The sequence below is a fragment of the Schistocerca nitens genome, chromosome 4, assembly GCF_023898315.1.
Source record: "Schistocerca nitens isolate TAMUIC-IGC-003100 chromosome 4, iqSchNite1.1, whole genome shotgun sequence".
Taxonomy (NCBI): Eukaryota; Metazoa; Arthropoda; class Insecta; order Orthoptera; family Acrididae; genus Schistocerca; species Schistocerca nitens.
The window spans coordinates 936,268,867-936,281,118 of record NC_064617.1 but is presented as its reverse complement, the minus strand read 5'-3'; the positions used below and the strand labels follow the sequence as shown (position 1 = coordinate 936,281,118).

Here is a 12,252-nt window from a genome sequence, read left to right as displayed (position 1 = left end):
AGAGTGAAAATCTCATTCCGGATCCATCTTCGTTTTCGATCTGTCGTAATGATCGGACACGATTGATGTCTTGTAGCACTGAGGTCGGTAAAAAACTATATTATGTTGTTAAGTAATAGTTGAAAAACAGAGTTTCTGTGAAACTGAAATCAATACGGGTGTTTGAATTTTTATTTTAATGTGATACTCGTCCTATATAAGTGTTAAGTTTTCTGTTCAGATACAATGGCGCAGCCATTAGCGCTATTGATCTACAGCGCGGATTATTGGTAAAATGCTGAATAATGAGTGATTAACGTGGGGAAATACTTTGAAATGTTAATGCATATAGTTAAGGTACAGAAAAGATTTAACATACCGCGTATATTATTTGTTGAGAGTAAAACAACGCCTTAACCAGATTTGATAAGTGATTGTCTTACGTTATCAGCCATCTTAATGAAATATTGCAGCGGCAGTTTTAAATCAGACTACTAAGCTCATTTGAATCTTGATGGTGAATTTTTACAACAATAATTGTGTATTCGTGGCGCAGAACCCACCCAGAAATCATAAATTCGACTTAGATTATAAATAATTTTCAAATATTGTCCAAACAGTATCTTAAGTGGTGAAATTGTTCTCTTCTAATGTATGCACCCTGATAATTTCGTAAGAACTATTACGAAATATTTTTTGACAGGAAAGAATATATTAGTGTTGTGCGCGTGTAGTATTGTGTGTAAAAATAGTTCATTTTGTTTAAGGAAAAATGTTGCCACCTTGAATAATAGTTCGCTTAATTTAGTGCCATTTACCGGTACACTGCTTGACAGACAACATTGGTGCACGTTCGGAGGTGGAGATTTCTTTAACAGGATAATTAGCTTTAGCCGGGAGAGGCAGCGATTAAATGAAACCTCAAGTTACGCTAATAATAAGTAATTGTTTTTGTTGTGGTTCTGCCCACGATTTGTAAAATACCGCAATCCTAACCGCACGCCACAACAACAAATAGTTGAGGAGGATGGGTATAAGTACTGCTCTATCCGCCCCCGGTAGCTGAGTGACCAGCGCGACAGAACGCCACTCTTAAGGGCCCAGGTTCAATTCCCTGCTGGGTCGGGGATTTTCTCCGCTCAGGGTCTGGGTGTTGTGTTGTCCTAATCATCACCATTTCATCCCCATCGAAACGCAAGTCGCCGAAGTGCCGTCAAATAGAAAGACTTGCACCCGTTGAACGGTCTACCTGACGGGAGGCCTTAGTCACATGACATTTGCATTTAGAACTGCTCTAAGACAAAGATTTTGGTTTAGTAGGCGAGGACGTGGCGGGCCGCTTCAGAGCAGCCAAAAGACTGATGACCATGAAAAGATTCTGCCTTTCACCTATCCTTAAGTCTAAAAGAAATTTATGGCTAGAAAAGTTTTGAGCTTCATACATACTTTTAGCAGTTGTAGATATTTATTTAGCAATCGTTACTGAATCACATTTGAAGAACGAAATTCTCTCACTGGAGAATGGATGGAAAAAGTACATTGAGCTAAAAGGAGACCACGTCGAACAATAAGTTTAGTTTTCACCCGAAAAACGAAGTCTTTCACAGAACGGTACAAGCGTTCGTTTCGCACGTGCAGCCATTTCAAAAATGACTTAACAACGTCACAATAAGCCTCACATTTTATGATCTGAATGATCATAAAACAATTTAGGGGGAAAATAAGCTGGAGATATGAATTGAAGTTTGTGTTGGGGAGGGCATTCGACTTGGATAGTTCGTACCGCAATGTTGACCATAGTGCTGCGGTGGTGGAATGGTCAGCATTTCTGCCTAGTAAGCAAGAATCCCCCGGTCGTGCCACAAACTGTAATTCATTTCTTCACCTTCCAGCATTATCGTGAATGAAATATATACGTAATTTCAAATATGGGCAACCATCTGCTGTATAATTGAATGGCGTCGATGAAAATTTGTGCCTGATCAGCACTCGAACCCAGATTTCCCAACTTATCGCGAGCGTGCGCCTTACCATTAGGCTATTCAAGTACGACTTATGACCACCCCAAAACTTCCATTGTCGTCAACCATGTGTCGACAACCTGTTCTCGTACATCCATTATGCTTATTCCTGTACAGGCGAGACATTTTATTTGAAAGTCGCTTGCTCGGTGTCGGCGGATGCGTGCATGTCCAAAGGAGCATTGCATCGTAATTCGGAATAACACAGGCACTACAATATCGTATTTTATTATCTAAGCTGAAAAGCCACCAGTAACACGTTACTTTTATTCTATATAGGAGCTCCTCACAGTTGTTAGTAGACTTAGTAGCGTCAATAGCCGGCCGATGTGGCCGAGCGGTCCTAGGCGCTACAGTCTGGAACCGTGCGACCGCTACGGTCGCAGGTTCGAATCCTGCCTCGGGTATGGGTGTGTGTGATGTCCTTAGGTTAGTTAGGTTTAAGTAATTCTAAGTTCTAGGGGACTGATGACCTCAGAAGTTAAGTCCCATAGTGCTCAGAGCCATTTGAACCATTTGAACCAAGCGTCAATACGTGTATCGCGTCGTAAATCTCTTAGTATCGTTTAACTGACACTTTGTAAGCTATATCTATGTATGTTATAAATTAATGTGCCCCGCCACGTTCTCATGTCTGTACGTGACGACTTATCTCAGGAATTCCTGTAGGAATTTTGATACTGTTTTCACTAATAGATAGACTGCTTCACAGAGAAGGTTTGTGTGTGTAAATTATAATTACGGTAATGATGAGTGTTTTTAGGTTTTTTTCTTTCAAACAACAGTGTTGACCCCTTAAAATTAGTTTCCCTCAGCAGCTATACCATGGCGAAATCGTTGGTCCCAGTCTAGGTGGCAGCGCTGGAAGGCTTCAGCTGGTAAGGCCTTCAGCATGTCGGTCACATTCATCTGAACGTTCAAAATGGTTCAAATGGCTCTGAGCACTATGGGACTCAACTGCTGTGGTCATAAGTCCCCCAGAACTTAGAACTACTTAAACCTAACTAACCTAAGGACATCACACACATCAATGCCCGAGGCAGGATTCGAACCTGCGACCGTAGCAGTCGCACGGTTCCGGACTGCGCACCTAGAACCGCGAGACCACCGCGGCCGGCTGAACGTTAAAAAATGACGTCCCAAAATGACGTCCCTTTGAGACATCTTTAAACTTCGGCAAAAGAAAAAAGTCACAAGGACTCAGAGCATGTGAATGGGAGGGGTTGTGGAACAACAGAAATGCCTTTTGAGATCAAAAATTCTGTGATGGGGCGTTGTAATGATGCAGCATCCACTTGTTTGCAGAGTCCAGTCGCACTCGATTTACCCTTTTCCTGAGTCTTTCAAGGACATCTTTGAAAAACACTTTGTTGACAGTTTGTCCTCGAGGAACAAATTCCTTATGGTTACTGTCAAAATGGAAAACCAGCATTGTTTTGATCTTTGATTTGCTCATTCGAGCGTTTTCGGTCTGGTAAATGACTCCTCACTTTGCCCCTTTGTCTCTGGATCGCACTAAAAACTCCAGAATTCGTCACCTGTGGTCACACGTTTCTTCGCTTGTCCTTCTACACAGCTGTGACGTTTTTCGTCACCATTTTGGCAAAAACCTTTCGCATATACAAAACTTTGATCGTAATTTGATTTACGGTGGAATTGTTTAACAGGTCACCCATCAACCTTCTTGTTAAACGTCGGTCTGATCTCACAAGAACAAGTTCGAATTTTCCGCCGGTTTTTGAAGTTGAAGGTCTCCTTGAGTGAGCTACATCTTGAACGTGTTCTCGGCCTTCCAAAAATGACTTGTGCCGGCGAAAAACTTGTGCTCTCGGTAAGGCATGTTCCCCATAGGTCTGTTTCAACTTTTCGAAGGTCACACTTCTGGATTCCCCAAGTTTAACACAAAACCTGATGGCATGACATTGCTCTAAATTCCGCTGCTCCATTTTCATAACAACACAACAAAAACACTTCTTCATTGATGGCGCTGTCAAAAATCACGTGATCGCTGTACGGAGCTGAAACTCGAACTGAGGATTTGCAAGGGATATACAAGTAGAAGAACACAGCGTTGCCAGATTACTTGCAGCTCTCTCAGTATCATTACTCACACATAGTATTTCATATTTATTTGGCTTCGGAGAGACTTCTCGCGGCAAGGTGGGTGTCACAAGCTGGTCGCCTACAGAGACGGTGCTATCTGACGCGAAAAACAGTAAATAGCCGCCGCAACTCCAGAGAGCAGTGAAGCTTGATCAGTATCTATACATATTTTCTCCTATACATATCATAAATTAGAGCCTCCGCCAAGTTTCACTGCCGCCATACACGGGTATTACCAGGAACTACCGCAGGGATTTTGATACGAATTACACTAGACAGAGTGACTCACGAGGATGGTTTGCCGGCCGCGGTGGTCTCGCGGTTCTAGGCGCGCAGTCCGGAACCGTGGGACTGCTACGGTTGCAGGTTCGAATCCTGCCTCGGGCATGGATGTGTGTGATGTCCTTAGGTTAGTTAGGTTTAAGTAGTTCTAAGTTCTAGGGGACTGATGACCTGAGACGTTAAATCCCATAGTGCTCAGAGCCATTTGAACCATTTTTGAGGATGGTTTGTGTGTATGAACTACTTCCGCTACGGCAGACAAATCGTCCCGCAGTACTTAGCGCTACCCTTGCGAAGACGGGGCGGTTCGCTTGTACGTTGAAATTATCTGTATGAGCGTTTAACTTCGGATCTGGTGGTGGTGGTTAGTGTTTAACGTCCCGTCGACAACTAGGTCATTAGAGACGGAGCGCAAGCTCGGGTTAGGGATGGATTGGGAAGGAAATCGGCCGTGCCCTTTCAAAGGAACCACCCCGGCATTTACCTGAAACGATTTAGGGAAATCACGGAAAACCTAAATCAGGATGGCCGGAGACGGGATTGAACCGTCGTCCTCCCGAATGCGAGTCCAGTGTGCTAACCACTGCGCCACCTCGCTCGGTAACTTCGGATCTAATCCTCTCACTGACGCTAAATAAAAGATATAGCAATAGTAATAGGAACGTGAATTTTAAATTTACGTACATCACCAAACATTAAATTTTGCAGTATTTTATTTCACGATCAACGAATTACAAATGAAGTCTACGTCTATATCTGAACCTGCACTCTGGTAAAGACTGTTAAGTGCTTCGCAGAGGGTATTTCCTTTTTAAGTTTTCTTCCCGTTCCTTTCACGAGTGGACACCTGCTCGTACGCGTTTATTAAAGCTGTTATTTTCCAAATTTTACCTACACAATGTATACTGGATACATAATAAGGTGCAAGTTCTCAATGTGCAGATGAAGGTTTTCGCGACATGTCAAAGAAATGACATCTTCGCTGGTTTTTTGCAGGGTCAAATCGCAGTGTCTCCGCTATGTTTCTGAAAGCCTATGCTCTCCTTCCATCTTCTGACGAATATTTAATACTCTTGAGAGATGCTCATGTCTTTCTTGGGTGTCTGCCATTTAAAATTTATCAACGTTTCTGTTTCAATCTCTAGCTAATGAAACAAGCTTGAGACCAAACGCAACACTCGCCCTTGTGTACTCTCGACCTTCCCTGATAATCGGACCTGATGTGAGCCCCACACAATTGTACAGTCTTCATGTGTGGGCTGTGCCAGTGTTTTTCACGCAACCTCTTTCATAGACAGACTCCTGTTTTCATTTACACTACCAATTGATCTAAGCTTATCATTTCTTAACCTACAACTTGGCCTGTACAGTCGTTTCATTTCATATCGCTACTGATTGTGACTTCCAAATATTTCGCTGAACTGGCTGACGCTAATTCTGACTTATTCAGTTTATGCACCAGGATAGTGTTTATCCTTCAAGTCATATAGGTACCTGAAGTTAACGTTCCTTCGGGATTTGAAATGGATGACACATACCTGTCCATGAATCATATTAACTACATTGATAAGAATCTGGGAAAGTCAATGTGTCTACGAAAACAATTACTTATGAAGCACCGGTGGGTCTTTCACTGAAATATTTGCAAAAGTGTGGTATACATATTTTTATGCTAGCAAAGCTAGAAACTAAACTAAACTCCACCCTAGCAGGCCATGAACGCCCAACGGTACTGACCGTCCGCCGTGTCATCCTCGGTCATAGGCGTCATTGGATGCGGATATGGAGGGGCATGTGGTCAGCGCACCGCTCTCCCAGCCTTAAGTCAGTTTCCGAGATCGAAGCCGCTACTTCTCAATCAAGTAGCTCCTCAGTTTGCCTCACAAGGGCTGAGTACACCCCGCTCGCCAACAGCGCTCGGCAGACCGGATGGTCACCCATCCAAGTGCTAGTCCAGACGGACAGCGTTTAACTTCGGTAATCTGACGGGAACCGGTGTTACCACTGCGGCAAGGCAAAGCTAGACCGAATACAAACAATCGCGGCAAGTACGGTCCAGATTTGGAGTGTTCGAGAATTTCACTTAAATGAATGGCAGTATGTCGATGAAATATGATAATCCTTTATCAAAAATCTATACAGTTTCTCATATTTTCAGAAAAGGTCTAAGAAAGTCGTGGAAAGAGTGCTATTGTATTCTCGTAGACGTAACTGGGATATTGTTACGTTAATTACGGCTCGCAAAGAGGTCACGTGAACTAAGATGGAACAAGATTATCATTTAAAGTATTCGTGTGGAAGCTACTTTCTTCCACACAGACCATTCTGCTGTAAACAATACAGGCGGAGATAGGCACTGCGTTTGCACAGCTGTGCCAGTAGTGAAAAGGAAGTGTCAAGCCTCCTGTGGAACACACTAACAGTTCCCGTGCTCTGTACAGACGATTTATTTTGCCTCGTCCACCGCCGCTGCCGACAGGGTCTATAGACACCGCCAAGCGACTGATTGCCCTCAGTCCCGCGGCGTGCTTTTATGTTTACATGTTCCACGCTCAAGACCCAGAAACTTTGATTTTCATTTCCATTACCTCAAAAAAGACACGAATTCCCTCCGCTTCAGTGAGATAATGAATGGGAATAAATCAGAAACAGTAATTTAAAGGTCAGCATCCTGTGTCAGCGACGTAAGAAAATAATTTGAGGTAATGAACAAACAGAAGACAGTATCTTCTAAGGATAAGCCTCGGACTTTAATACGAGGGTTTGTTTTCGAACTAGCTTTTTATGAGATAAAAACAGCCACCAATAATGAGCAAGGTTCACCATTCATAAAAAAATCGTCTAGAACTTTTTCAGCTAGGTTGTGTTTATATCCTGTTGTATTAACAAGGGCCCCGACCAAGTTCATGCCGTGTTTCTTGACTTCCTGACGGGAATCAGCACAGTTCCAAGTTGTCACGTAGTGAACGAAACACAGACTTACGGAATATTAGAATAACCACACTGGATACAGGATTTCCTAGCAGACAAAACTCAACAGATCACTCTCAGCGCGTCGAATTATACACATGTAAACGTAACTTCGGGAGTATATTGATTGTCGTAGGGGCGTTACTATGTATGAAATACGTAAACAACCTGGTGGCTAACGTCGCTATCTCTGTGAGGCTGTTGGCAGAAGACGCTGTTAATTAATTAGGTAGTTTCATGTTCTGTGGACCATTTGTACGATTAATCATAGTCATGTGGAACGAGTCATTTTACGTTCACATTGCCCATACATATGCAATTATGGATACATGCCGACCATTTACGATTGTATGTCTTTTTTTTTTCAACTACAGTAGAGAGTTAATGATTCCTCTTCGTCACCCTTTCCACATTACAGATATAGAAATTCTTATCCGAAATAGGAGTTGTCAAGAGAAACTTTAAGTTTGTTTCCAAATTTAACTCTGCTGTCTGTCACTTCATATCACTGGTAAGAGATTAAAAGTTTTAGTGGCAGTACTGTACTCTCCTTTCCGTGTTAAAGATAACCTTAATGTGTAGTAATGAATGCCATTTTTTCTTCTTGTATCGTAATTATGTAGGTCATTGTTCCTTTTGGACTGCAGTAAAATATTTAAAACAAATTTCTTTGGGGACTACTGTGAAGCAGTAGTGAAAATACCTAGTTCCTCCTATAGACAAGATGATAGTAGGCAAGATGATCGCAGGCAAGATGATCGTGGGTGAACACCAAATATCCTTAGAGCACGTTTTTGAGCAATGAAGACTTTCTTTCTTAAATATGAATTATCCCAGAACATTACACCACATGACATTATTGAATGAAAATACAAAAAAATATGTCAACTTACTGATTTGTCTCCCCTCAAGATTTGCAATGGGTCAAAGTGAAAATCTGGCTAAAATATGTTGTTTTAGGAGTTCTAAAATATGTGTTTTCGAATTTAAACTCTCATCAATATGGACACCAAAAATTTTGGAGTTTCAATGCTGGTTATTATTTTCTCACCATGCTTTACACTTATAACTTGTTTTGCAAATTCAGAGTGTGACCATTCGCAGAAAATTGTTCGGTAATACTTTGAGAAACATTATTTACCTGTCTTCTGTTCCTGTATGTATGTCTGGAGTGATTGCAGTAATAGTATCCTCCGCAAAAAGACCTAATTTCGCTACTTGTATGTTAATCGGAAGGTCGTTTACATACGAGAGGAACAACAGTGGACCTAAGGTTGAGTTTCGTGGGGCCCCATATGTGATTTCTCCCCAGTCAGAAGAGTCTGTTCTCCTTATATTGGTTGAACTACTGTTCCGACGTAACATCTACATCTACATCCATACTACGCAAGCCACCTGACAGTGTGTGGCGGAGGGTACCTTGAGTACCTCTATCAGTTCTCCCTTCTATTCCAGTCTCGTATTGTTCGTGGAAAGAAGGATTGTCGGTATGCTTCTGTGTGGGCTCTAATCTCTCTGATTTTATCCTCATGGTCTCTTCGCGAGATATACGTGGGAGGGAGCAATATACTGCTTGACTCTTCGGTAAAGGTATGTTCTCGAAACTTTAACAAAAGCCCGTACCGAGCTACTGAGCGTCTCTCCTGCAGAGTCTTCCACTGGAGTTTATCTATCATCTCCGTAACGTTTTCGCGATTACTAAATGATCCTGTAACGAAGCGCGCTGTTCTCCGTTGGATCTTCTCTATCTCTTCTATCAACCCTATCTGGTACGGATCCCACACTGCTGAGCAGTATTCAAGCAGTGGGCGAACAAGCGTAGTGTAACCCTACTTCCTTTGTTTTCGGATTGCATTTCCTTAGGATTCTTCCAATGAATCTCAGTCTGGCATCTGCATTACCAACGATTAACTTTATATGATCATTCCATTTTAAATCACTCCTAATGCGTACTCCCAGGAAATTTATGCAATTAACTGCTTCCAGTTGCTGACCTGCTATTTTGTAGCTAAATCATATGGGATCTTTGTTTCTATGTATTCGCAGCACATTACACTTTTCTACATTAAGATTCAATTGCCATTCCCTGCACCATGCGTCAATTCGCTGCAGATCCTCCTGCATTTCAGTACAATTTTCCGTTGTTACAACCTCTCGATATACTACAGCATCATCCGCAAAAAGCCTCAGTGAACTTCCGATATAATCCACAAGGTCATTTATGTATATTGTGAATAGCAACGGTCCTACGACACTCCCCTGCGGCACACCTGAAATCACTCTTACTTCGGAAGACTTCTCTCCATTGAGAATGACATGCTGCGTTCTGTTATCTAGGAACTCTTCAATCCAATCACATAATTGGTCTGATAGTCCATATGCTCGTACTTTGTTAATTAAACGACTGTGGGGAACTGTATCGAACGCCTTGCGGAAGTCAAGAGACACGGCATCTACCTGCGAACCCGTGTCTATGGCCCTCTGAGTCTCGTGGACGAATAGCGCGAGCTGGGTTTCACACGACCGTCTTTTTCGAAACCCATGCTGATTCCTACAGAGTAGATTTCGAGTCTCCAGGAAAGTCATTATACTCGAACATAATACGTGTTCCAAAATTCTACAACTGATCGACGTTAGAGATATAGGTCTATAGTTCTGCACATCTGTTCGACGTCCCTTCTTGAAAACGGGGATGACCTGTGCCATTTTCCAATCCTTTGGAACGCTACGCTCTTCTAGAGACCTACGGTACACCGCTACAAGAAGGGGGCAAGTTCCTTCGCGTACTCTGTGTAAAATCGAACTCGTATCCCATCAGGTCCAGCGGCCTTTCCTCTTTTGAGCGATTTTAATTGTTTCTCTGTCCCTCTGTCGTCTATTTCGATATCTACCATTTTGTCATCTGTGCGACAACCTAGAGAAGGATCTACAGTGCAGTCTTCCTCTGTGAAACAGCTTTGGAAAAGGACATTTAGTATTTCGGCCTCTAGTCTGTCATCCTCTGTTTCAGTACCATTTTGGTCACAGAAAAGCTTCGGCACGAAGATCAAGAACGATACACCAGAGAGGGCAGTGAGACGACGTCAGCCAATAGCACGCTGACTATGACGTCACTACGATACGAGCGGCATCTACACGAAGAGAATACATCTACATCTATACTCCGCGAGCCACCTTACGGTGTCTAGTCTCGAGCACACTAGTATACCCGGACTAGAAGAGAGCGCTAGAAGAGTCGCAGTGATATTAACGACAGCAGTGACTTATGAACTTGTGTGATTAGTTTGCATGGAAATTGTATCTATTAAAACACATTGATTAATGCATGTTGCCAATTTCTTGCGACCCATAATGTAGAAACGAAAGTGAAGTACTGTAAATTTCACTACTGTAATAAATTCCATCAATATGATTTGCTTGTATGTTGTGTAGTTATAGGAGAAAACAGCGTCTTAGGCAGCCTATAAGAGACGAGTGGGCGGGATCCCACAATAACTTTCTGCATTCTTTTAGTTAGATACATCACCCGTTGGGTTGCTATACAGTCAATTCCATAAATCTCAGCTTATCCAGGAGAATATTGCGATTCACGCAGTAAGATGCCTTAGATACGTCGCAGAAAATAGCAACTTTTGCTATTTTGTTATTTAGTACTTGTAAAATCTGATGAGCGAATGTGCATTCTCATCTGAGAAACCCTTCTGAAATTTAGTCTGTGGCTTACTGAAGATATTGTTGTTGCTCAAGTGGGATACTATTATACAATACATGGCTCTCTCAAAAATTTTGAAAAATGTTGTCAGTAGTGAAACGAGTCGTAGGTTTCTGAAATCTCTCCTACCATCTTTCCTATAGAGGCGTTTCACAATAGCATATTTCAAATTCTCTGGGGAAATTCTCTGAGTTAGTGACTCATTACATATTTCAGATTGTATTATTGTATGTGAGCAAGTATTTAGTACTACGTCGCGCATGGGAATGTTGCAACATCAGCAAACTATAATAAAATACAGGAAGACGTATAAAGGATCAACAGTTGGTGTAGGAACTAGTAGTTGACCCTCAACGAAAATAAATGTAACGTACTACGTACAAATATAAATATCATGGGAAACGGTGACAACCGAAAAATTGCTGAGCGTAACTGTCCACGGCAAAATACAGCCGACAATCACACACACACACACACACACACACACACATACACACACACACAAAACTGCAGGCGGTAGGAAAAGTGGATGCCAAACTGATATCCATTTGCAGAATCCTAAGAAAACGTATTTAATCACAAAAAAATAGTTTCCTCATAGCGCTCATTTTTTGTGGTCCTTGAGTACTGTTTGTCAACCTGGAACTGTCACAAGCTAGGATAATAAAGGAAACATAGAAGAGCCAAACAATAGTGACGCATTTCGTCTTGGGTTCATTCAGTAAGTAGCAGAGTGTTACGAAGAGGCTCACAAAACTCCAGAGGCAGTGCATTTACTGTAAATAGTAATGTAAAGCGGCGTTAAAGGATACACAAAAAAATTGTTTATAAACTTCCATTTCCATCTGTATCTGCTTAAAAAGGTCGGTTACGTTGTATCTCATGTGATGACCAAGGCATTGTGCATCTAGCAAAAGAAGATCCGTTTGCAGAGCTAAGAACCGACGGAGTAACTACATATACCGGGAATTCGTTTGTAAAAACTGTAAATATGAAGTTTTATATCGAAATTCCGCAAGAACATGGGTGAGCAGGGTTGAAAATTAACACCCAATGAGATATGGAATGCTTGAACAGTAGTGTAATGCAGGAAACAAAATACAAATTTAAAGTTTCCGAATGCTCTCGGCTGGAAGAATTTCGAGAAGGAACAGAGCTAATTGATAAAGCCATAAAACAGGTAGC

General features: G+C 42.0%; 1 protein-coding gene across 2 annotated transcripts in view; it reads right to left on the bottom strand.

The window, feature by feature from the left end:
- The window catches only part of LOC126253575 (serine/threonine-protein kinase meng-po), a 354,496-nt gene that overhangs the window by 328,542 nt on the left and 13,702 nt on the right, over positions 1 to 12,252 (bottom strand). The window lies entirely within an intron of this gene.